The 24,845-nt window shown below is 44.3% G+C and overlaps 1 long non-coding RNA gene across 1 annotated transcript in view; it reads right to left on the bottom strand.

The window, feature by feature from the left end:
* The window catches only part of LOC122926979, a 67,542-nt gene extending 52,931 nt beyond the window's left edge, over positions 1-14,611 (bottom strand). Inside the window, exons 1-3 of the long non-coding RNA XR_006387740.1 lie at positions 14,530-14,611; positions 6,052-6,197; positions 3,200-3,340 (exon numbers count right to left, since the gene is read on the bottom strand). This is a non-coding gene — a long non-coding RNA (uncharacterized LOC122926979). The remainder of the gene's footprint in view (positions 1-3,199; positions 3,341-6,051; positions 6,198-14,529) is intronic.
* Positions 14,612-24,845: the final 10,234 nt, after the last annotated feature.

The following is a 24,845-nucleotide window of genomic DNA, read 5'->3' as shown; positions in this document are numbered from 1 at the left end:
ACCTGATACGCAACGTGTTAGCAGGAGGCAACATTTCACTAACATGGTGGAACAGTACGTGTGCACACCCCTCCACGTACTGACTGATGGTTCGGCCCCATTCAACTTCTGGGTCTCTAAATTGTCCACGTGGCCAGAGCTAGCCTTTTATGCCTTGGAGGTGCTGGCCTGCCCGGCAGCCAGCGTTTTGTCTGAACGTGTATTCAGCACGGCAGGGGGCGTCATTACAGACAAACGCAGCCGCCTGTCTACAGCCAATGTGGACAAGCTGACGTTCATAAAAATGAACCAGGCATGGATCCCACAGGACCTGTCCGTCCCTTGTCCAGATTAGACATTAACTACCTCCCCATAACCATATATTATTGGACTCCAGGGCACTTCCTCATTCAATCCTATTTTTATTTTCATTTTACCATTATATTGCAAGGCTACCCAAAGTTGAATGAACCTCTCCTCTGCCTGTGTGCTAGGCCTAAATATATGCCAATGGATTGTTGCAGTGGTGGCTGACGTGAAGCCTCATTCTCTGCTATGACATGCAGACTGATTCTCTGGTGACATGAAGCCAGATTGTCTGTTACGGGACCTCTCTCCTCTGCCTGGGTGCTGGGCCTGAATTTATGACAATGGACTGTTGCAGTGGTGGGTGACGTGAAGCCTGATTCTCTGCTATGACATGCAGACTGATTCTCTGGTGACATGAAGCCAGATCCTCTGTTACGGGACCTCTCTCCTCTGCCTGGGTGCTGGGCCTAAATTTATGAAAATGGACTGTTGCAGTGGTGGGTGACGTGAAGCCTGATTCTCTGCTATGACATGAAGACTGATTCTCTGCTGACATGAAGCCAGATCCTCTGTTACGGGACCTCTCTCCTCTGCCTGGGTGCTGGGCCTAAATATCTGACAATGGACTGTTGCATTGGTGGCTGACGTGAAGCCTGATTCTCTGCTATGATATGAAGACTGATTCTCTGCTGACATGAAGCCAGATTGTCTGTTACGGGACCTCTCTCCTCTGCCTGTGTGCTAGGCCTAAATATATGCCAATGGATTGTTGCAGTGGTGGCTGACGTGAAGCCTGATTCTCTGCTATGACATGCAGACTGATTCTCTGGTGACATGAAGCCAGATCCTCTGTTACGGGACCTCTCTCCTCTGCCTGGGTGCTGGGCCTAAATTTATGAAAATGGACTGTTGCAGTGGTGGGTGACGTGAAGCCTCATTCTCTGCTATGACATGCAGACTGATTCTCTGCTGACATGAAGCCAGATTGTCTGTTACGGGACCTCTCTCCTCTGCCTGTGTGCTAGGCCTAAATATATGCCAATGGATTGTTGCAGTGGTGGCTGACGTGAAGCCTGATTCTCTGCTATGACATGCAGACTGATTCTCTGGTGACATGAAGCCAGATCCTCTGTTACGGGACCTCTCTCCTCTGCCTGGGTGCTGGGCCTAAATATCTGACAATGGACTGTTGCATTGGTGGCTGACGTGAAGCCTGATTCTCTGCTATGATATGAAGACTGATTCTCTGCTGACATGAAGCCAGATTGTCTGTTACGGGACCTCTCTCCTCTGCCTGTGTGCTAGGCCTAAATATATGCCAATGGATTGTTGCAGTGGTGGCTGACGTGAAGCCTGATTCTCTGCTATGACATGCAGACTGATTCTCTGGTGACATGAAGCCAGATCCTCTGTTACGGGACCTCTCTCCTCTGCCTGGGTGCTGGGCCTAAATTTATGAAAATGGACTGTTGCAGTGGTGGGTGACGTGAAGCCTGATTCTCTGCTATGACATGCAGACTGATTCTCTGGTGACATGAAGCCAGATCCTCTGTTACGGGACCTCTCTCCTCTGCCTGGGTGCTGGGCCTAAATTTATGAAAATGGACTGTTGCAGTGGTGGGTGACGTGAAGCCTCATTCTCTGCTATGACATGCAGACTGATTCTCTGCTGACATGAAGCCAGATTGTCTGTTACGGGACCTCTCTCCTCTGCCTGGGTGCTGGGCCTGAATTTATGACAATGGACTGTTGCAGTGGTGGCTGACGTGAAGCCTGATTCTCTGCTATGATATGAAGACTGATTCTCTGCTGACATGAAGCCAGATTGTCTGTTACGGGACCTCTCTCCTCTGCCTGGGTGCCGGGGCCTAAATATCTGAGAATGGACTGTTCCAGTGGTGGGTAACGGGAAGCCAGATTCTCTGCTATGATATGAAGACTGATTCTCTGCTGACATGAAGCCAGATTGTCTGTTACGGGACCTCTCTCCTCTGCCTGGGTGCTGGGCCTAAATTTATGAAAATGGACTATTACAGTGGTGGGTGACGTGAAGCCTGATTCTCTGCTATGACATGAAGACTGATTCTCTGCTGACATGAAGCCAGATTGTCTGTTACGGGACCTCTCTCCTCTGCCTGGGTGCCGGGGCCTAAATATCTGAGAATGGACTGTTCCAGTAGTGGGTGACGGGAAGCCAGATTCTCTGCTATGGAACCTCTCTCCAATTGATTTTGGTTAATTTTTATTTATTTAATTTTTATTTTAATTAATTTCCCTATCCACATTTGTTTGCAGGGGATTTACCTACATGTTGCTGCCTTTTGCAGCCCTCTAGCCCTTTCCTGGGCTGTTTTACAGCCGTTTTAGTGCCGAAAAGTTCGGGTCCCCATTGACTTCAATGGGGTTCGGGTTCGGGACGAAGTTCGGATCGGGTTCGGATCCCGAACCCGAACATTTCCGGGATGTTCGGCCGAACTTCTCGAACCCGAACATCCAGGTGTTCGCTCAACTCTACTGACCTTGCCTACTTGTGTTGCCCGCCTACAACATGGGGCCACGCTTAAGTTTTTTTTTTTTTTTCCGGGGCTACTTTAAGTTCCCAGTCCGCCCATGCCCAAAGCTGATAAGTGGGGGTGCCAGTAAACCTCACCAATTGATGACCTATTCTATTAATACAATGTCAATATTTAACTCCCAGAAACCCCTTTATAAAAAAAATGATACATTCTCAGTGAGCTCCCCCTAGTGGTGGCTGCAGGCAAACAGGATGTCTATACAGAGGAGTTGGATCTCTGTATCTGGGGGGAGAAAAAAATAATAATAACTAGATGGACAAATAATTAAATTAATTTAAGAAAATAATAGACATAATAATGATTAATCCTAAAATCATTGATTCAAGAAGACTTACCTGTTGTATTTCTTGTCAGGAAAAGACTTTTAGTATTATTACCAGTACAAGCTACGGTTGCTGAAGAGTCACACTTGGAGACAGAATCAGACTCGCATGATGGACACACCAGGCCATTGGTCTCAGAACTGCTGGATAATACTGTTGTGGAAAAGAGTAGTAAATAGTAATATATAATGGCTGCAGTATATAAAGTATCATATATAGTATTCTAATCATGGATTAGAATCAGGATGTTATAGTCATCTCTGATATTATATACAATGGAAACAGAAATGCCAAACCATCTTGGCCCGGTCTAGTTGAAAAATAGTTTGATTGGACAATATCTGTGGCGTGACTTATCGGTGTTGTAGCAGTCGTAGTTGCGATAATGCTCACAAGCCAGGACAACCAACAGGCTCCTTTATGATTGTCTTTGATGTCTGGCATTCAAAAGCTGGTAAGTTGGATATATCGGAGTGGAGGAGATGGGGGGTGGCGAGGGGGGGTACATTTATGATGTTGGACTTTCTCCAGCATCAGAAAAAAGATCATGAACCTTTTGATGTCAAAAGTAACAGTTGGTCAGTATACAGTCAAAGAATGGAAGCTGTGGAGAAGAAGGCAGACGGCTGGCTGCAAGGGTTACCTGTAAGAGATGAGCGAATTTCATATTTTGAAATTTGTTCACGCTTTGTTTACTGGTAAAAGTTGAATGCGTTATGGATTCCATTACCATGGACCATAACACAATTGTATGACGGAATGCCTCCGTCATAATAAAAGTCTATGGGCTGCAAAACAGATCCGTTCCGTTTCCGTTATGCAGGGGAGTCCAGCTGAGCTGGGCTGGAGATTATACTCTACCACTACTGCTACTTACAGTGGTGGTGGTATGGGTGGTATATGTGACTAATGTCTCACTCATGTCAGGATCTACAGCCCAAGTAAATTAAAGTTGGATATTCGTGCACATGTACATACATAGAACTGCAAAAAAAAAGATACTGTGATCTTTATTTGAGAAACAGACAACTCCAATCAGAGAAGATTCAAGTGCACTGCAATCACTGTCTGCTAGTGCTGCATTGATGGATCAGCAAAAGGGTTACACCAACTCAGATACTGATTGCATATTTCTAGGATATGCCCTCAATATCAGATAGGTGCTTGTCCTACCTCTGGGACCCTGTCCTTTCTCCATAACTGGGCCCTGAAGTGAAGGAGAACGTGCTACATGTTCTCCATTCATTTCCATGGAAGTTCTGAAAATAGCCAAGCAAGTGAGCTCAGCTATTTTCAAAAATCCTATAGCAGCGAATGGAGAGCACACCACGCATGGACAGCCACCTCTCCATTCACCATTGTGGAACTGCCAGAAATAGTCAAGCCAACACTTCCATAAAGGTGAATAGAGACCATGCTTGCACTGTGCGCTCTTCTTCACTTCAGAGGGTGCGTTCTAGAGATGGGAGTGGGTCTAAAAGGTGAGACCAACACCTATCTATGATTGATAGTATATGTTAGTGATCTGCCTAATATGTATTTAAGAGACCCAGCAATGCTGCTATAAAGGTACAGATGAGCTGCAGCCGGCAAGCACAAGGAGAAGTTGTGCTGGGTGATCAAACTGAACTAATGCGCTGTATGGATGCAACTAGTGTTGAGCGAATCAGAGTGCACGAAGTGGACTTCAATCCAAATTTCTGTGAACATTAGATTCACTGCAAAGCTGAATTTCCTCGTGGTGAGTGGTACCGAATCGATTTCCCCTGAAATTGGGTAAAAAAAAATCCCCAAAAAAATCATACTGTACTTACCTCATTATTATGAGCATGAAGAGCCCACCACTGCCATCGTGATTGAAGATCCCACCAAATCCCCCATGTAGCGACGTATGATGTGGATGATCTTCAATCAAGATGGCGGTGATGGGCTCTTCATGCTCAAAATGGATGAGGTAAGTATGATTTTATTTATTTCAATTATAGACTTAAATATTAAAGTCAAATGCCGCAATCAGCGATGAACATTGCATCTGACGGGTACAATGACGGGGAACGATGCAATCGCCGCTCCCGGTCATTACACTCACTACTTACAAAGAAATCGCTTCATGATGAAGTAATTAGTCAGGTAGCAAATTTTTGGGAAAAATTTGTTAAAGCAGCTGAATCGAATTTTAGAGAACTTTGCTCAACACTATACAACATGTGCATAAACCAGGGGTAGTGTGTAACGTCGGCATGTAATGCAATGTCAGGTCATTTATTCTAAGAGCTCAAGCAGGAATGTCTCTCTTCCAGGAAAGCAAGAGTCAGGCAGGTTTGGCCCATCTGATTTTGTTTCCTTTGGGAGCCCTTTATGTTTCTCACCTTCCTGGCCAATTTGAGTAGGCATTGTTATAAGGACACTGAGAAAGTAGGTGGAAGTTATCTTTTTGAATATGAGCGATCACCATTATCTATATCCCCTTTGAGGTTATGTGGATATTAGATGATGGGGGGGGGGGTCACTTTTATTTACTTAGAGGAGAAGCTTTTGCCTTGGCAGAACCCATAGAATAACATATTGCATGGCTAACCATGTGCATGTCATATATATGTCTTAATTCTTGCAATGATAACAGATGACCACTGAGAGTCCGCATAGCCAGACCTTCTGTGATCTGGTCATTATTGGAGTATCTACAGCATAGTGTACTACAATTTGAGAGCACAATAGTATGGGGACAGATAAAACCTACTGTTAATGTACTACCAATCCACTGGATTCGCGAGAGGAGCTCTTCTCTCACTTCCAACAGTAAGCCACCATGAATGACCAAGTATCATCTGCGTAATGTCATCAACACAAAGTGACCGACTTACAAGAGGAACAGGAGGAATGCAGTAGTCAGTAGAGCAGCAAGTATTGGCCGTCCTTTTTATAGCTTCAGTCACATCGAGATTTCCCTGGAAGTTACATTCAGATTCAGCAGCACATCCACTGCTGAAAACTGTAGAAGTCATTCCACCTGCAAATGTACATAAAGGAGGTTTAAAACAAGGAAAGAGACTGTAGTGTGGAGATAGAGAATATATGTGAGCACCATTACAATCAGTTGATCACTCCTGGTCTGGCTTCTATAAAAGACTTGTCCTTTTCTTAAAAACTGATGCTCAGTCCTTAGGATAGTCCATCAATAATATGTTTGTGGGGACAAAGATGCAATACCAAGACGCTGCTAAAAGTACAGCATTGTGCACTGTGGACGAGTGTAATCAATGAAGAGGACATTGGGTTTACAAGAGCGCCACAGCCCGCTCAATCAGCTGATTGGTGGCCGCGTCCAGAGTAGCACCCTAATAGAATATATCAGTTTTGCAGAGTAAAGTCCACAGGATCTGCCATAAATGTCTGACAGATGTGGCCCTCAAACCTTATCCTGTTTGGTGAGATGACCAAAGGCTGCCACATCCAGGCAGAGAGGATGGAGAGGGATGAGAGGTGGGCGCCGCGCTCTCATTCTGGTCTGTGGGAGTTAAAGGGAATGTATCACCTACATGTATTTTCCCAATGAAACCAGATAGTAATAAAATATTTTTTTCAAATATGTTTTATTTTCTTATTGTAATTTTTTTCTGAACATGTTTATGGGAGCGGCCATTTTGCCTGAGTTGCTGTTAGCAGCATTTACAGATATGCTATGCTTTACAGCAGCCACACAGCTCATAAGCCCGATAGACATGAGATGTTTGATGGCTTCTATAAGAGAGTATTGTGGGCATGCTCTTTGACCTTTGCAGAGGTCACTCTGCAGGTAGGGGGAGTAGATAAGCTCTGACTGTCACCTACTGTTAATGACAGGTCCTGAGTTATCTATATAGAGGTGTTATCTGTCATTGTAACCCTGTCTGTAATGATAATGAGATGACTGCTGAAAAGTGATCTATTCAGAACAGTATCAGCATATTTCTAGGCTTAGCCTCTAATTTAAAATATAGATAGTGACATGGAAAGCTAAATAATTTACTAACAATTGTTTGGAATTAGTAAAATATTACAGCTTTTTCCCCCCAAAATAGTGCCACACCTGTCCATGGTTTGTGTGTGGTATTTCATCTCAGTCAAATTCACTTCAGTGGAACTGAGCTGCAATAACAGACACAACCTGTGGATAAATGGGGCACTGTGTCACGGAAGGTGTACAGGAAACAAGACAATGCAAAATGAATATATGACTCACTGGATCCAAAGCTAAGGAACAAAAGGGAGACCCCTGCATAAGACCTGGCACTCTCCCTGACTGCTCAGCCAATGCGAACACCCCAATGGTGGATGATCGCATATCCTCGTACCTTGATTATATAACACCTGAACACCCTACAATAGTGAAGGGACACGACCACCGGCTCCCTACACTAGACACGGAGGGAGTCAGGGTCACCTGGGATCCAGCAAACAGAAAATCACAAATGAATGTACAGCACTTATCTTGTAGAAGACTGGGAAATAGGATCAGCATGCACACACACTCCAGGAAATTGTATAAACCGCACACTAATGCATTATGGGGAGGAATTTAAAGGGATGCAATCAGTCCAACTACTAGACAGCTGAGAGAGGCCAACGAGATGAGGAACTGAAAACCAAAACAAAGAAAGCTCAAGGAGGAGGTTCTGAAAGGCATCTGTCAGAGCTTCTCAGATGTCTGGTTGTGACAGTACCCCTCCCTCTACGAGTGGACTCCGGACACTCAGAGCCCACCTTCTCAGGATGGGACCTATGGAAAGCCCTGATGAGACGAGTGGCCTTAATGTCCATCACTGGGACCCACATCCTCTCCTCAGGACCATAACCCTCCCAATGAACGAGGTACTGGAGAGAACCACGGACAACACGAGAATCCACAATCCTAGAGACCTGAAATTCAAGATTCCCATCAACCATAATCGGAGGAGGAGGCAAAGGCGAGGGTACAATGGGTTGAACATAAGGTTTTAATAAGGACTTATGAAAAACATTAGGGATCTTCCAAGTCTGAGGAAGATCAAGACGGTAGGCAACAGGATTGACGACAGACAGGATTTTGTAAGGCCCAATAAACTTAGGACCCAACTTCCAGGAGGGAACCTTCAATTTGATATTCTTGGTAGACAACCACACCAGATCACCAACATTCAGGTCCGGACCAGGCACACGTCTCTTATCTGCCACACGCTTATATCCCTCACTCATGCTCTTTAGATTATCCTGAATCTTTTGCCAAATAGATGACAAAGACGAGGAGAATCTGTCCTCATCAGGTAAACTAGAAGACCCCTCTCCCGAGAAAGTCCCAAACTGTGGATGAAACCCATATGCACCAAAAAATGGTGACTTATCAGAGGACTCCTGACGACGGTTATTTAAAGCAAACTCAGCAAGGGACAAAAAAGAACACCAATCCTCCTGATTCTCCGCCGCAAAACAGCGCAGATATGTCTCCAGATTCTGATTGACGCGCTCTGTCTGGCCATTCGACTGCGGGTGGAAAGCAGAAGAGAATGACAACCGAACCCCCAAGCGAGAACAGAAAGCCTTCCAGAATCTGGAAACAAACTGCGTGCCCCTATCAGAGACTATGTCTGAAGGAATACCGTGCAATTTGACAATGTGATCAATAAATGCCTGCGCCAGGGTCTTAGCATTGGGCAAACCAGGAAAAGGGATGAAATGCACCATTTTGCTAAAACGGTCCACCACCACCAGAATCACAGTCTTCCCCGAGGAACGAGGCAGGTCCGTTATGAAGTCCATGGACAGATGTGTCCAAGGACGGGAAGGAATGGGTAAGGGAAGGAGAGGACTTGATGGCCGTGAAAGAGGGACTTTGGTACGAGCGCAAGTCTCGCAGGCTGCCACAAAACCCTCAACCGACTTACGAAGCGCAGGCCACCAGAATCTCCGAGCGATGAGATCCACTGTGGCTCTTGCCCCCAGGTGCCCAGCAAGGACCGTATTGTGGTGTTCCTTAAAAATCTTGTGTCTTAAAGCGAGAGGCACAAACAACCTCCCAGGAGGACAAAGATCAGGAGCCTCTGACTGGGCTGCCTGCACCTCTGCCTACAATTCAGGAAAAAGAGCAGAGACCACCACATCTTCTGCCAAAATGGGACCCGGGTCTTCAAAATTCCCACCTCCCGGAAAACAACGTGACAGGGCATCTGCCTTCACATTCTTAACCCCAGGGCGGAACGTGACCACAAAATTAAACCTTGAAAAGAACAAAGACCATCTGGCCTGTCTCGGGTTGAGACGCTTGGATGACTCCAAGTAGGCCAGATTTTTATGGTCAGTAAACACGGTAATAGGGTGTCTGGCTCCCTCTAGCCAATGGCGCCATTCCTCAAAAGCCAACTTGATGGCCAACAACTCCCTATCTCCCACATCGTAATTTCTCTCTGCGGGGGAGAGTTTCTTCGAGAAAAAGGCACACGGTCGCCATTTGGCAGGAGAGGAACCCTGAGACAAGACCGCACCCACACCCACCTCAGAAGCATCAACCTCAACTATGAAGGGTAGAGAAATATCAGGTTGTACCAAGATGGGAGCGGAAGCAAAACTCTCCTTGATTTTAGAAAAAGCCTTACGCGCCTCTACCGACCAGGAAGAAAAATCTACCCCCTTTCTGGTCATATCAGTGAGTTGTTTATTAACAGAGGAATAATTCAAAATATACTTCCTGTAATAATTGGCAAAGCCCAAAAAACGCATCAGCGCCTTCTGATTCTCAGGAAGCTCCCACTCAAGCACAGCGCGGACCTTCTCGGGGTCCATACAAAAACCAGAAGCGGAGAGAAGAAACCCCAGAAATTGAATTTCTGGAACCGCAAACACACATTTTTCCAGTTTCGCGTATAATTTATTCTCCCGCAGGATGAGCAAGACCTGACGTAAGTGTTCCTTATGAGTTTTGAAATCATGAGAAAAAATCAAAATGTCATCCAAATACACTAATACAAATTTTCCCATTAAATGATAAAAAATGCTGTTCACGAAATGCTGAAAAACGGCTGGGGCATTCATCAAACCAAAAGGCATAACCAAATTCTCAAAATGGCCCTCAGGGGTATTGAAGGCCGTCTTCCATTCGTCTCCTTCTCTGACCCTGACCAGGTTGTATGCCCCTCTTAGATCTAATTTGGAAAAGACTTTAGCCCCAACAATCTGGTTAAACAGGTCCGGGATCAGAGGAAGCGGATAAGGGTCAAGAATAGTGATACTGTTCAGCTCCCTGAAATCCAGACAAGGTCTTAAAGAACCATCTTTTTTCTTAACAAAGAAAAAACCAGCGGCAACAGGTGACTTTGAGGGTCGTATGTGTCCTTTTCTCAGACTCTCAGAGATATAAACACGCATAGCGACCCTTTCAGGTTGGGAAAGATTGTATAAACGAGATTTAGGCAGCTTGGCGCCTGGGATGAGATTAATAGGGCAATCGTACTCCCTGTGCGGGGGCAAATCCTGAACTCCACTCTCAGAGAAGAGATCATAAAATTCTGAGAGAAAATGTGGTACAATCTTAGTAGAAACCTCAGAAACAGATGTCGTGAGGCAATTCTCTCTGCAAAAGTTACTCCAAATATTTATTTGCCTCGCTTGCCAATCAATGGTGGGGTTATGTTTAGTGAGCCAGGGTAGCCCCAACACAAGAGGAGTAGGTAATCCGCTAAGGACGAAACATGACACGTCCTCAACATGAGCATCACTCACAATTAAACTAATATTGTGAACTATGCCCTTTAATGATTTCTGAGAAAGTGGAGCGGAATCAATAGCAAAAACAGGAATATCCTTTCCCAAAGTGCATACCTGGAAACCATGAGTCATCGCAAAATGATTATCAATGAGATAGACAGCTGCTCCACTATCTACAAAAATCTCACAAAAAATGTTCTTGCTCTCTAGCGCCACCCTGGCAGGCAGGACAAAACGGGAACTACAAGCAAACGGAAAACCTTCAATTTCCGCCTCAACCCTGCGAATAGTAACAGGTGGAACATTTTTAAAAGATTTTTTCCTTTTTGTTTCTTTATTGCTCCCAGAAAACTGCCTGAATCTCCTAGAGAGACAAACATTTGCCAAATGATTTATACCTCCACAACAAAAACAAACCTTCCCATGCGGGCTGAATCTTCTATTGTCAGAGGCAATCAACCCCAGCTGCATGGGCTCCTGCTCAGAAGGGGCTGACAGCGACTGAGACCCCTGCGCACAGAATGAGACCGCTGCACTGTCCTGGGACTGAGTATGACAGGAAGGAGAGATCTCTCCTCTCTCTCTAAGACGCCTGTCAATACGAACGGCCTGAGACATAGCAGAGTCCAAGGAGAAAGGCCTCTCATGAAAGGCAAATGCATCTATCAATCCCTCTGAAAGACTATGGCAAAATTGACTTCGGAGTGCAGCATCATTCCAACCAGTATCAGATGCCCATCTCCGAAATTCTGAGCAGTATATCTCTGCGGATTGTTTAACCTGACTTAACAGACGTAGTCTAGACTGAGCCAAAGCAACACGATCTGGATCATCATATATCTGACCCAGGGCTAAAAAGAATTCATCCACTGAACGGAGGGGCCGTGCCCCCACCGGCAGCGAAAAGGCCCACGACTGAGCGTTACCCCTGAGCAGTGATATAATGATCCCCACCCTCCGTTCCTCATCACCAGAGGAATGGGGAAGAAGGCGAAAATGGAGTTTGCAAGCCTCTCTGAAACACACAAAATTCTCACTACCCCCAGAGAACGTATCCGGGAGCGAGATCTTAGGCTCAGAACAAACTCCATGAACGCAAGCTGAACCGGTCACTAGAAACTGAGAAAGAGTCTTACGGAGATCAGCTACCTCCAATGAAAGACCCTGAAAGCGTTCAGTCAAAAGTGAAACCGGATCCATGCTTGAGACGGTTTTGACGGTTTATAATGTCACGGAAGGTGTACAGGAAACAAGACAATGCAAAATGAATATATGACTCACTGGATCCAAAGCTAAGGAACAAAAGGGAGACCCCTGCATAAGACCTGGCACTCTCCCTGACTGCTCAGCCTATGCAAACACCCCAATGGTGGATGATCGCATATCCTCGTACCTCGACTATATAACACCTGAACACCCTACAATAGTAAGGGGACACGACCACCGGCTCCCTACACTAGACACGGAGGGAGTCAGGGTCACCTGGGATCCAGCAAACAGAAAATCACAAATGAATGTACAGCACTTATCTTGTAAAAGACTGGGAAATAGGATCAGCATGCACACACACTCCAGGAAGTTGTATAAACCGCACACTAATGCATTATGGGGAGGAATTTAAAGGGATGCAATCAGTCCAACTACAAGACAGCTGAGAGAGGCTAACGAGATGAGGAACTGAAAACCAAAACAAAGAAAGCTCAAGGAGGAGGTTCTGAAAGGCATCTGTCAGAGCTTCTCAGATGTCTGGTTGTGACACACTGTTTCTGGAAGAAGGCAGCAATGTTTTTCTAATCCTGGTCAATCCCTTTAAACCAGGGATCAGCAGCCTTTGGCACTCCAGCTGCTGTGAAACTACAACTCCCAGCATGCAAACATACTCGCTTGTTCTTCTAACTCCCACAGCACTCAGGGAGTTATAATTTCAGAACAGCTGGAGTGCCGGAGGTTTCTGCTTTAAACAGTAGGCCATTTTCTAATTACGTGTTCCCTTTAAAGGGATTATCCTATGACTTATAAAAAAAATGAAAATCATATAGAACATGACAATCTCTTTCTAACAAAGCTAGAACCTGTCCTGTACCTCACATGGATCCAGAGATCTCCCCATTCATTGTTCTGCTAGATTTATATCAAGCTGACAGCACAGGGGGCGTGTCTTTTCTGCTCCAGCTAAGGGGGTGTGTCCATCTTCTCCCTATCACAACTCAGGAGGCAGTTGAAGGATGAAACTGAGCATGTGCGGCCATATCAGTAAGCGGGACAAAGAAATAATAATTTTAAAAAACTGCAGTTGGTGCTATACATTTTATTGAATTACTAATTGGCTATGCTAAATATTTAATTACATGGAATTACAAAATTATTTAGATCCAGGTGCTGGTTTGAAAACTGTAGAATATTTTTCATGGGCCAACCCCTTTAAGGAAATGACTGTTTGTATAACAGCAGCAGAAGTTGTATTATAAAGCGTTACTGTCTCATGGAGGTAAACCCTTTTTTTTGTATTTGGGCAACTGTCTCACTAAGGCCTCTTTCACACTACAGTTTTTTGCGTTCCGTATACGGTTCGTTTTTTGCGTTCCGTATACGGTCCGTATACGGAACCATTCATTTCAATGGTTCCGCAAAAAAACAGAATGTGTTCCGTATGCATTCCGTTTCCGTATTTCCGTTTTTCCGTTCCGTTGAAAAGATAGAACATGTCCTATATTTGGCCGAGAATCACAGTCCGTGGCTCCATTCAAGTCAATGGGGCCGCAAAAAAAACGGAACACATACGGAAATGCATCCGTATGTCTTCCGTATCCGTTCCGTTTTTTGCGGAACCATCAATTGAAAATGTTATGCCCAGCCCAATTTTTAATATGAAATTACTGTATACTGTATTTGCCATACGGAAAAACGGAACGGAACAACGGAACGGAAACGGAACCACAACGGAAGCAAAAAACGGAACAACGGATCCGTGAAAAACGGAACGCAAAACACTGAATGCAACATACTGTAGTGTGAAAGAGGCCTAAGAGAGATGGGGGGCCAGGGCCACTTGTTCCAGAGTGGAGCACTCCCCCGCTCTCAATGGTGAATGATAACTGGCTGCCTACATTGACATCAGTCAGACGATCAATGTCAGACTTACCCAGCTACATGGTCTCTGCTCTCTCCTATAGCGGATTTAATTTCACTCACACCCACCATGGTGGAGAAGTTGGTCTTCTCCTAACAGACAACTGCTCCTACAGCCCAACTCCTCTGTCTTCCTCCATTAAGCTCACTTCATCTGAAGTACACTTTGTTTGCATCTACTGTCCCTTCAACCTCCAAGTAGCTGTCATTTACTGCTTCCCAGGCCCAGCCACGATATTTTTTGACCACTTCAACACCTGGCTCCTACACTTTCTTTCTGCGGACATCCCCACTATCATCATGGGTGACTTCAACATCCCCATTGACACTTGCCATTCAGATGCCTCCAAGCTTCTACCACTCCAACCTCCTCCTCCGTGGTCCTCTTCTCCCACCCACAGAGATGGTCACACTCTGGATCTTATTTTTACCCTCCTCTGCTCCCTATCTAACCTTTCTAATTTGCCTCTCCCCCTATCGGACCACAACCTACTCACCTTCTCCTCACTGGTCTCTTCTACTGCTCCCCCGGTCCACACACTAGCACACCCCGCAGGAACTTTAAACATCTTGACTTCCACTTGCTTTTTTTTTTTTTTTTTTTTTTTTTTTATTTGTAATTGTACAATCATGAGAGAAGCAGGAATCGTACATAGTCAATACTAAATTGTACAAGGTAAATGATTGATATAAACAGTAACAGAGGTGAAACTGTAACTTGGACACGTGTTAGCTATTAGATAAAATCTGAAACACTAGTTTCTCTTGGAATCTGACATGAGAACATAAGAATATATTTGCATACCCTTACTTATTTCACATATTGAATAGATGACAGTTAGGTAGGTATATATAATACTGCTCTTTACTGATTGGAGGTTACTGTGTGTATTTCTGTTGGGAAAAGTCGGCTATTTGGCAGAGGTAGCTTGCCCGTGTTTGGAGTGACTGCATTTCACCCAGTTATCCCATCTACTGTTAAATTTTTTGTAATTGCGCGCTTCAGCAGCCGCCAGTTCATCGAATCTATATATTGTATCAATCTTTTCCCTCCATAAATCAGGGGACGGGAGTTCAGCTGTGAGCCAAAAACAAGGTAAAAGGAGGCGTGCGGCCATGAGCAGGGTGAGGAATAATGGAGGAATTATTGATGTAGAATCAGACGGTGGTAGACTTAGTAAGGCTAACTGGGGATTTGATGGAATTGAGGTTTTGCATATTTTGTTACTCCTATCGAATATATCTTCCACTTGCTTTCTGACTCTCTTCTGCCACTCTCTACCATTTGTTCCCTCCAGGACGCAGATGCTGCCACCACTCTGTATAACACCACAATAAGTACAGGTCTGGATTCTGTTGCCTCCCTCACACACATCAAAACCCCAAAAATCAACAGACAACCCTGGCACACCAGCCTGACCAAAAAGCTCAGACAAGCTTCCACTGCTGCTGAGCGTCGATGAAAGAAATCCCATTCTAAGGATCACTTTACCACATATAAGCAATCCCTTCTCATTTTCAAGTCCTCACTCGCTGATGCAAAATAGGCCTACTGCTCATTTCTCATATCTTCCCTCTCCCACAACCCTAAACTCATTTTTAACACTTTTAACTCTCTTCTCCATCCCACAGCGCCCCCACCTTCACCTCTCATCTCAGCTGAGGACTTTTTCACATACATCAAACAAAAGATGGTCAACATTAGAGAAAGCTTCATTGCACACTCCCCACAGACTCTCTACACAACTACTCAGTCCTCTTCTCCCAAAACCTTCTTCTCCACCATTACAGAAGAACAACTTTCCACCCATCCCCAAACTCACCTCAGTTTTTATCCCAGCCCTAACTCATCTATTCAACCTATCACTAACCTCTGGTGTCTTCCCCTCTAGTTTTAAACATGCTAACATTTCACCCATCCTCAAAAAACATTCACTTGATCCATCTTCTTTCTCCAGTTCTTGCCCCATATCACTTCTTCTATATGCCTCAAAGCAATTTGAACAATATTTCCATTCTAAACTGTCCTCTCAACTCTCCTCCTGCTCCCTCTTTGACCGACTACAATCTGGCTTCCGACCCCACCACTCAACTGAAACTGGCCTTACCAAAGTCACCAACGACCTGCTAACAGCCAAAACCAAAAAACATTACTTTATCCTCCTCCTTCACCTGTCCTCTGCCTTTGACACCGTTGACCACTCCCTTCTGTTAAAAATTCTCTCATCTCTAGGCATCACCGACCTGGCCCTCTCCTGGATCACCTCATACCTCACAGGCCAGACATATAGCGTCTCCCACTCTCACACCACTTTGTCTCATTTCCTCTCTGTTGGTGTCCTGCAAGGCTCTGTCCTAGGACCACTGCTTTTCTCTTCTCTATCTATCTTATCATAGAGTCCCATGATTTTCAGTATCACTTTTAAGCTGACGACACACAAATCTACCTCTCTGGTCCAGACATCACTACCTTACTCTCCAGAATCCCACAATGCCTATATTTCATATCCTCCTTCTTCTCCTCTCGCTTTCTAAAATGTAACATGAATAAAACACAATTTATCATATTTCCTCCATCTTGTTCAACCCCCCCAATAGACCAAACTATCACGATCAATGGCTGCACACTCTGCCCAGTCAACCAAGTCCACTGCCTTGGAGTGACCTTGGATTTAGCCCTCTCCTTCAGACCGCACATTCAAGCACTTTCCACCACCTGCCGCCTCCAACTCAAAAACATCTCCTGCATTCGCGCTTTCCTCAACTTTAAGTCTGCGAAAATACTTGTATATGCCCTCATCATTTCTCGCCTAGACTACTGCAACATTCTCCTCTGTGGCCCTCCATCTAGCACTCTCACACCCCTCCAATCTATCCTCAACTGTGCTGCACGACTTATCCACCTCTCATCTCATTACCCCTCTGCCTCTTTCCTCTGCAAATCCCTTCACTGGCTCCCCATTGCCCATCAAATTCAGTTTAAAATTCTAACAAATATGTAAGCCGTCCACAACCTGTCTCCTCCATGCATCTCTGAGCTACTTTCCTGATACATCCCCACACATAATCTCCAATCCCCAAAAGACCTTTTTCTCTCCTTTCCTCTTATACCCTCTTCCCACAATCGCCTCCAAGTTTTCTTCTGCGCTTCCCCTATACATTGGAACTCTCTACCCCAATATATCAGACTCTCACCTACAGTAAAATCCCTCAAAAGAAACCTAAAAACCCACCCCTTCAAACAAGCCTACAACCAGTGGCCCTGCTGCTGCTATACCTCCATGACTATCTTTACCCTCACCTACCTTTTCCTTCCTCCATACCTCGTAGATTGTAAGCCCTCGCGGACAAAGTCCTCTCTTCTTCTGTACCAGTTTGTAACTTGTCTTGTTCATGCTCAGTGCACTTGTCTGCATTATGTATGTGCACCCCCTTTTCATATGTACAGGGCCATGTAATAATATTACTTATTACTTTATTTTACTCACTAATATCACCACCTAATATTCCAGAGTCCACAGAAAATCTACTACTAAACGAAATAGACAAGGCAGCAAATCATAATGAGGTGGTTATTATGGGGGACTTCAACTAACCAGATATAGACTGGGAAACTGAAAGCTGGACATCCCATAAAGGAAGCAGGTTCTTGGCAATATCCAAAGACATTTACCTCTCCCAACTGGTTCAGGACCCGACTAGAGGGACAGCCATATTGGACTTAGTATTAACCAATTGGCCTGACAGAAAAACAGACGTGCAGGTTGGGGGACACCTGGGAAATAGTGACCATAAAGTAATAACCTTTGAATTATCATTCAAAAGAGCATTTCTACGGGAAGGAACAAAAATACCAAACTTCAAAAAAGCTAAGAGAGGCCATAGGCCTAACTAACTGGGACAAAGTCCTCAAAAATAAAAATACAGCCACAAAAAGGGATATCTTTAAAATCATCCTAAAATCTCATTGTGAGAGGTACATACTGTATGGGAATAAAAGGTTAAGGAACAAAAAGAAAACAATGTGGATAAATATAACTGTAAAGAAAGCAATAAATGACAAATAGAAAGCATATAAATCACTAAAACAGGAGGGTGCGAGGAAGCACTAAAAAACAAATAAAAGCGGCCAAACTACAGACCGAGAGATTAATTGCCAAAGAGAGTAAATCTAACCCTAAAATGTTCTTCAATTATATAAAGTATTAATCTGAAGGTGTCGGCCCTTTAAACAGTAATGAGGGGGGAGTTGCAGAGAGCGACGAGGAGAAAGCAAAGCTGTTAAATATTTTTTTCTCCAATGTATTCACTAAGGGAAAATAAACTGTCAGATGAAATGCTGAATGTAAAAATAAATTCCCCATTAAAAGTGTCCTGTCTTTATTTACCACCTTGTAACATGCAGGTCCCTGACGCTGTAGCCACAGGGAAGTCACCTTCCCGCATTGGACGATATGCATTCTATTTCAATGTTCGGTTATGGCATGTTTTGTTTTGCCTCAACCTTGTATACTTTGTTTGGGCATTATGTGGTGGATCATTAACTGCAGGTAGATATGTATTTCTGGGGGATAATTCGGTGGGAGGGAACTATTCGAAATTGCAGCAGAAGTGCAGACTCGCATTCAGATATGAGATACGATTGATATGGCCACCCTAGTGATAATGCCTGGAATGTGAGGGGGCTAGGAGACACGGGTAAGAGAATGTCCGTTTTTGCACACGTCTGCAGGTATGCCCCTCACATACTCAGTTTGCAGGAGACTCACTTAATGGCTGACACTGCCGGTAGATTACAAAAGTTGTGGGTTCAATGTGCATATCACTCGTACGGTACCTCACATTCCAGGGGAGTGTATTTGTTAATCAACCACTCTGTTAGATGGGAGTTACATATGATTGAGAGTGACCCGGAGGGAAAGTACGTTTTTGTTTATGCACATGTGAATGTTACTCCATTTGTAATTCTGAGCATTTACTGTCCCCCCTCCTGCTGACTTGACACTTCTGCAACCATATTTGCAGCTCAGTACCCGCAAGCAAAACTATTATGTGTAGGGGATATTAACATGGTCATGGATCCCCGGAGGGATCGCTTTTGTGCCCATCCGACTTCCTCGGCTCACAGCCCTCCCACTTTGCTGTTGGCTTGGACCGGGGAGGTGGGATGGTTAGATTTCTGGAGGGAGAAACATCTGGATGTATTGGAATATTCTTGTTTTACTCCCTCTCATGGGGCTTTGTCCAGGATTGACTACATCTTTGGGTCCCCTAATGCTTACCTGGAGTTGTCCACTATTTCATATGCCCCTCAAAGTCTGACCACGCACCCCTGATAGAGCAGTTCAATGTCTTGCAGGGGTTGAGTCCTCGATTAAAAACAAGGATACATCTATTTTGGCTTACCCTATTAAAAGAACAAGATAGGGTCCCGGGCCAGTTACAAATTTTTCTTGAGGTGCACAACACTGACACGGATGCTCTGCTTCTATGGGAAACGCTGAAGGCATAACTTGAACACTATTTATATGAGATAGCCTGTCCAATACTCTTGATGGAGGACAGCAACTTAATCAAGGGGGATATAACTCTAGAAGAGATACGGGATGCAATTAATGGACTGGCGAATGGGAAGTCTCCAGGTTCTGACGGGTTACCGTTGGAGGTATATTCCAGGTATGTTGATATCCTAGGGCCTCAATTGAAAGAGATGTTCAGGGAGGCATGGCATATGGGCAGACTTCCGGACTCCCTGTATGAAGTGTCCATAGTAGTGATTCTTAAACCGGACAAGGACCCGATGAATTGTGCCTCCTACCGGCCAATATCCTTACTTAACTTGGACTACAAAATCCTGACAAAAATATTGGCCAATAGTTTGAATACAATAATAACTAGCTTGATGCACTGCGATCAAACTGGGTTTATACCTGGTAGATCAACCTCCAATAACATTCGCAGAGCGCAAATCATAGCCCAAATTGGAACCCAACATGAGAGACAGTGGGCGATGGCTTCATTAGATATGGCCAAAGCCTTCGATTCGCTGGAGTGGCCGTACCTGATGAGAGCACTAGGAAAGTTTGGTTTCGGTCCTAGGTTCCTACAATGGATCCGGATAATATACAAAAATCCTAGAGCCAATATTTTAGTTAATAGCACGGCCCCCCCCCTCTTTTTCTCTGCAGAGGGGCACGAGGCAGGGTTGCTCTCTCTCCCTCCTGTTGTTTGCAATTGCTATTGAACATCTGGCCTTAAGAATTCGTCAAGACTCGACAGTCAGAGGGGTCGGGATAGGGGGGAGATGAGGACAGAGTGGGCCTTTATGCAGATGATCTCATACTGTACATGAGTGAAATAGACACCTCTTTGCCATATGCAATCAAGATTATAGAGCAATTCGGGCACTTCTCTGGGCTACACGTTAACTGGGCCAAGTCGGCCTTGATGCCGTTATGGTGTTCTGATTGGCCCGAGGTCTATCATAACCTTAGAGTGGCAGACCACTTTAAATATTTGGGGATTGTTATTACCAGAGTACTGAAAGACTCATACTCCAGGAATGTCGTCCCTTTAGAAACCATATTCATTGACAAATTCAAGGTGTGGAAAACCCTTCCTTTGTCCATCATGGGCAGGATCAATTTAGTTAAAATGATCCTTTTACCCAAAAGGTTGTACATACTGAAGCACAATTGCACCCCAATACCACAAAGTTTGTTTGATCGCCTTCAGTCCCTAATGGTTCAGTTTATTTGGGCAAGGGACAGACACAAACTTGCTCTACACACGTTGCAGAGATCCAAAATGCAGGGTGGAGCGTCGCTGCCAAAGTTTCACTTGTATTTCTTGGCAGGACAACTGAGGTTCTTGGCAGATTGGATTAGTGGCGGGCCCTTGCAGAACATGGAGAATTATCTACAACAACATCTGGGTATATCCAACTTATGGCCAGTATTTGAGGGAGTCGGATCCCTATCGAGACAATTGCTGCAGGTACATAGGTTAGCACAGCAATGTTTGGAGGGACGCCAAATTGAGACAATATCGGGATATGGGCCGACGCCATACCTCTATGGGATAACCCATTATTCCCCCACTTACAAGGAATAGAGGGAACACATGTTTGGGCAGCATCAGGGATTGTTACGCTGCAAGATTTATATCATGAAGGTATCTTACGATCATTCTCTCAAATCCAGGAGCAATTTGGGATAGCACGCAACCAGTTTTTTAAGTACCTACAGATTAGGCACGCCCTTCAGGAACAATTTAGGGACGGTAATAAGGCCATCTCTTCTTAATCCCCTCACTTGGAGTCATTAAATCACAGAGACCTAGAGGTATAGTATCTGTACTTTACACTCTACCTTCTGGAGAATCACATGTCGGCGCAACCTATACTAGCTGAGGTCAGGTGGAGAGGGAACATACCACATCTCTCAGCGGAGGACTGGACAGAAGCGCTAGCAGCGGTCACTAATGTATCTCCCTCGATTAATAATAGGTTAATTCAGCTATTTATGTTACACCGCAGCTATCTAACCCCCACTAGATTACAGAGGATGGGGAGGATTCCCCAACCCAGCTGTCTAAGATGTTCTCAAGATAATGCAGATTTTTGGCATATGATGTGGGACTGTACACACATTAAATCATATTGGCAGGCGATACTCGGGATACTTTCATCACTGGGCCTAGGCTCTATTCCATTATGCCCTAAGATATGTTTATTAGGCATCCTGGATAATGATGGATGGTCCCACTATAACAAGATATTTCTAAGCGAAGCTTTATTTCTAGCCCGCAAGATAATCGCTCTTAAGTGGATGGCGGAAGATCTGCCAACATTGGGGGTCTGGAAAAGGCTAGTTAACCAGGTAATTCCCTTTGAAAAGGTGATCTATGCGAATAGAAAATGTCCTGATAAATTTCAGAAAGTATGGGGTTTATGGTGCGATTCTCATTTGACGACTTCAGTGGGATCAGCAGATTCTATTGGATCTTAATTGTACTTCCACTGTATATGCAATGAAAATGATTTGCCCTCTCTGTACCGAATTACTTGAGTATGAATGTTATTCTTATTCTGCATGATCTGCTCTGTTGTATAACATCGTATCATGTTTACATGACTGTATTACAAAAATGCCTTGTTACTCTTTTTCAATAAAACAAGTTTAAAAAAAAAGTGTCCTGTCTGACCCAGGAAGAAGTACAACAGCGACTTAAAATGATTAAAATAGACAAATCGCCAGGACCGGATGGCATACACCCCCGTGTCCTAAGGGAATTAAGTAATGTCATAGCCAGACCCTTATTTATGATATTTGTGGACTCTATACTGACAGGGAATGTTCCACAGGATTGGCGCATAGGCAAATGTGGTGCCAATAATTAAAAAAGGGTCCAAAAACATAGCGTGGAAACTATAGGCCGGTAAGTTTAACATCTGTTGTTGGTAAACTGTTTAAAGGTTTTCTAAGAGATGCTATCTTAGAGGATCTCAATGGAAATAAGCAAATAACACCATATCAGCATGGCATCGTGAGGGATCGGTCATGTCAGACTAATTTAATCAGTTTCTATGAGGAGGTAAGTTCTAGACTTGACAGCGGTGAATCAATGGATGTCGTATATATCTGAACTTCTCCAAAGCATTTGACACTGTACCACATAGAAGGTTAGTATATAAAATGAGGATGCTTGGACTGGAAGAAAATATCTGTATGTGGGTAAGTAACTGGCTGACTAATAGAAAACAGAGGGTGGTTATTAACAGTACACACTCAGATTGGGTAGGTCAGTGTCACTAGTGGGGTACCTCAGGAGTCAGTATTGGGCCCTATTCTCTTCAAAGTATTTATTAATGATCTTGTGGAAGGCTTGCATTGTAAAATATCAATTTTCGCAGATGACACTAAACTGTGTAAAGTAATTAATACTGAAGAGGACAGTATACTACTACAGAGGGATCTCCATAGATTGGTGGCTTGGGAAGATGAGGTTTAACACTGACAAATGTAAAGTTATTCACATGGGAAGGAATAATGCAAGTCACCCGTACATACTAAATGGTAAAACACTCGGTAACAATGACATGGAAAAGGATCTAGAAATTTTAATACACAGCAAACTAAGCTGCAAAAACCAGTGTCAGGCAGCTGCTTCCAAGACCAATAAGATAATGGGTTTCATCAAAAGGGGATGGCTACCCGAGATAAGAACATAGTCCTACCACTTTACAAATCGCTAGTCAGACCACACATGGAGTACTGTGTACAGTTCTGGGCTCCTGTGAACAAGGCAGACATAGCTGTAGAGGGTCCAGAGTAGGGTAATAACTGGAATGGGGCAACTACAGTACCCTGAAAGATTATCAAGATTAGGGTTATTCAATTTAGAAAAAAGATGACTGAGGGGAGATCTAATTACTATGTATAAATATTAGTGATGAGCGAGCACCAAAGTGTTCGTGTGTTCGGGTGTTCGGTCCCAACACATTGCGATATTCGTTCGCTCGGCTGAGCACCGAGTATAATGGAAGTCAATGGGAGGCGACCAGGCACCACCTGCTCGGATGAGTGGCGGGTGCCTGGTTCATAGGAAAAGTTCTGAAAGTGATGGAAACACCTCTGAAATCGATCAGGAACATCAGGGGGACCATGTCTGGATGCATCTAGGACACCAATGTCACTGCTGAGAACCACGTTGTCCGAGTTGTATGCCACTTTTACAGACTGACAAAAAAACACCCAAAACCCTGCCCCCACAAAAAAAAAAAAAAATCCTTTTTAGAGGAAACATTGTTAAGAAACATTCTTTCCTGTAGATTCAATTGTATATACAGTGTAACTGATGCCAAAAATTATAATGAAAAAGAGAAACAGTCTCTATATCACATAAAGGAGAGCCTCAATCACATGGTGATACAATTGCTCAAGTAGTGGGACTCCTACACTCATACAGCATATGCTCAAAGTAAAAGGCCTGCCAAAAATTACAAGGGACAGGATCTCAAATGCACCTTTTATTAAACAGAAGGAGGGTATCATAAACACCCTTTAAAAATTATTAATAATAGCCTGCTGTTGACCCTCAAAAAATATTAGGAGCAAGGGCCTGCTGGTTACCTCTAAAACATTACGGGTGAGGGCCTGCTGCTCAGCTGACCCTGTTAAACATTATGGTTGAGGGCCTAAAGGTGAGCAAACACGATAAAACATTGTAGTGAGGCGCTACAGCTGAGCAGACGTATGAAACATTGGAGGTGTGGGACTACAGCTGAGCAGACTGTATAAAACATTGGAGGTGAGGGCCTACAGGTGAGCGAACCCCATAAAGCATTGAAGTGTGGGCCTTATGGTGAGCTAACCTCATAAAACATTCTAGTGAGGGCCTATAGCTGAGCAGACGTATGAAACATTGGATGTAAGGGCCTTATGGTAAGCAAACCCCATAATACATTGTAGTGAGGGCCTACAGCTGAGCAGACCGTATAAAACATTGGAGGTGAGGGAATACAGCTCAGCAGACCATATGAAACATTGGAGGTGAGGGCCTGAAGGTATGAAAACCCCATAAAATATTGTAGTGAGGGCCTACGGCTAAGCAGACTATAAAACATTGGAGTTGTGGGCCTACAGCTGAGCCGACCGTATGAAACATTGAAGTGAGGGCCTACAGCTAAGTAGACCGTATAAAACATTGGAGGTGAGGTTCTACAGGTGAACGAACCAAATAAAACATTATAGTGAGGGCCTTATGGTGAGCAAACCCCATAAAACATTGTAGTGAGGGCCTACAGCTAGGC

Source organism: Bufo gargarizans, chromosome 2 (genome assembly GCF_014858855.1).
Source record: "Bufo gargarizans isolate SCDJY-AF-19 chromosome 2, ASM1485885v1, whole genome shotgun sequence".
NCBI lineage: Eukaryota > Metazoa > Chordata > Amphibia > Anura > Bufonidae > Bufo > Bufo gargarizans.
Note: the sequence above shows the minus strand (reverse complement) of the source record. Positions and strands in the feature narration are given on the sequence as shown.